This window comes from Mandrillus leucophaeus, unplaced genomic scaffold (genome assembly GCF_000951045.1).
Source record: "Mandrillus leucophaeus isolate KB7577 unplaced genomic scaffold, Mleu.le_1.0 Scaffold63, whole genome shotgun sequence".
NCBI lineage: Eukaryota > Metazoa > Chordata > Mammalia > Primates > Cercopithecidae > Mandrillus > Mandrillus leucophaeus.
In genome coordinates, this window is record NW_012106808.1 from 763,700 (window position 1) to 765,081 (window position 1,382).

Genomic DNA, 1,382 nt, shown 5'->3' on the forward strand with positions numbered 1-1,382 from the left:
CTTTCTTATCGGAGGATATTTCCTTTGGCCCTATAGTCTTCAAAGGGATCCGAAATATCTGTTCTCAGATTCCACAGAAATAAGGCTAGCAAAGAGATGCACGAAATACAGATGGAACTCTGTGAGATGAATTAACAGAACACTAAGCAGTTTCTCAGAAAGCTTCTCTCCAGATTTCATCTGAGGATATTTCCTTTTTCACCCTAGGCCTCTAAGGGCTTCCAAATATCACTTTGCCAATTCCACAAGAAGTGTCTTAGCGAAAGGCTTCTTGAAGGGAAAGCTGTAACTCTGTGAGATGATTTCACGGAACACAGAGAGCTTCTTTCTCTTTGTTATCGGAGGATATTTCCTGTGGCCCTACAGTATTCAAAGGGATCGGAAATATCTGTTTTCAGATTCCACAGAAATGAGGCTGGCAAAGAGATTTAAGAAATACAGATGTAACTCTGTGAGTGGAAGTCACATATCACAGAGCAGTTTCTCAGAAAGCTTCTTTGCAGATTTCATCTGAGGATATTTCCTTTTTCACCATAGGCCTCTATGACCTTCCAATGATCACTTTGCTAATTCCACAAGAACTCTCTTAGCGAAAGGCTTCTTGAGGGCAAAGCTGTAACTCTGTGAGATGATTTCACAGAACACAAAGAAGTTTCTCAGAAAGCTTCTCTCTCTTTGTTATCGGAGGATATTTCCTTTGGCCCTATAGTTTTCAAAGGGATCCGAAATATCTGTTCTCAGATTCCACAGAAACAAGGCTAGCGAAGAGAACCACGAAGTAAAGATATAACTCTGTGAGATGTATTAACAGAACACTAAGCAGTTTCTCAGAAAGCATCCTTCCAGATTTCATCTGAGGATATTTCCTTTTTCACCATAGCCGTCTACGGGCTTCCAAATATCACTTTGCCAATTCCGCAAGAACTGTCTTAGCGAAAGGCTTCTTGAGGGGAAAGCTGTAACTCTGTGAGATGATTTAACAGAACACAGAAAACTTCTTTCTCTTTGTTATCTGAGGATATTTCCTGTGGCCCTATAGTCTTCAAAGGGATCCAAAATATCTGTTCTCAGATACCAGAGAAATAAGGCTAGCAAAGAGATCCACGAAATACAGATGTAACTCTCTGAGTGAAAGTCACAAATCACAGAGCAGTTTCTCAGAAAGCTTCTTTCCAGATTTCATCTGAGGATATTTTCTATTTCACCAGAGGCCTCTATGGGCTTCCAATGGTCACTTTGCCAATTCCACAAGAACTGTCTTACTGAAAGGCTTCTTGAGGGCAAAGCTGTAACTCTGTGAGATGATCTCACAGAACACAAAGAAGTTTCTGAGAAAGCTTCTTTCTCTTTGTTATCGGAGGATATTTCCTTTGGCCCTATAG

General features: G+C 40.6%; 1 pseudogene; it reads right to left on the minus strand.

Moving 5' to 3' along the window:
- Window positions 1-188: 188 nt before the first annotated feature.
- Window positions 189-1,382, minus strand: part of LOC105554147 — a 13,838-nt pseudogene continuing 12,644 nt past the window's right edge.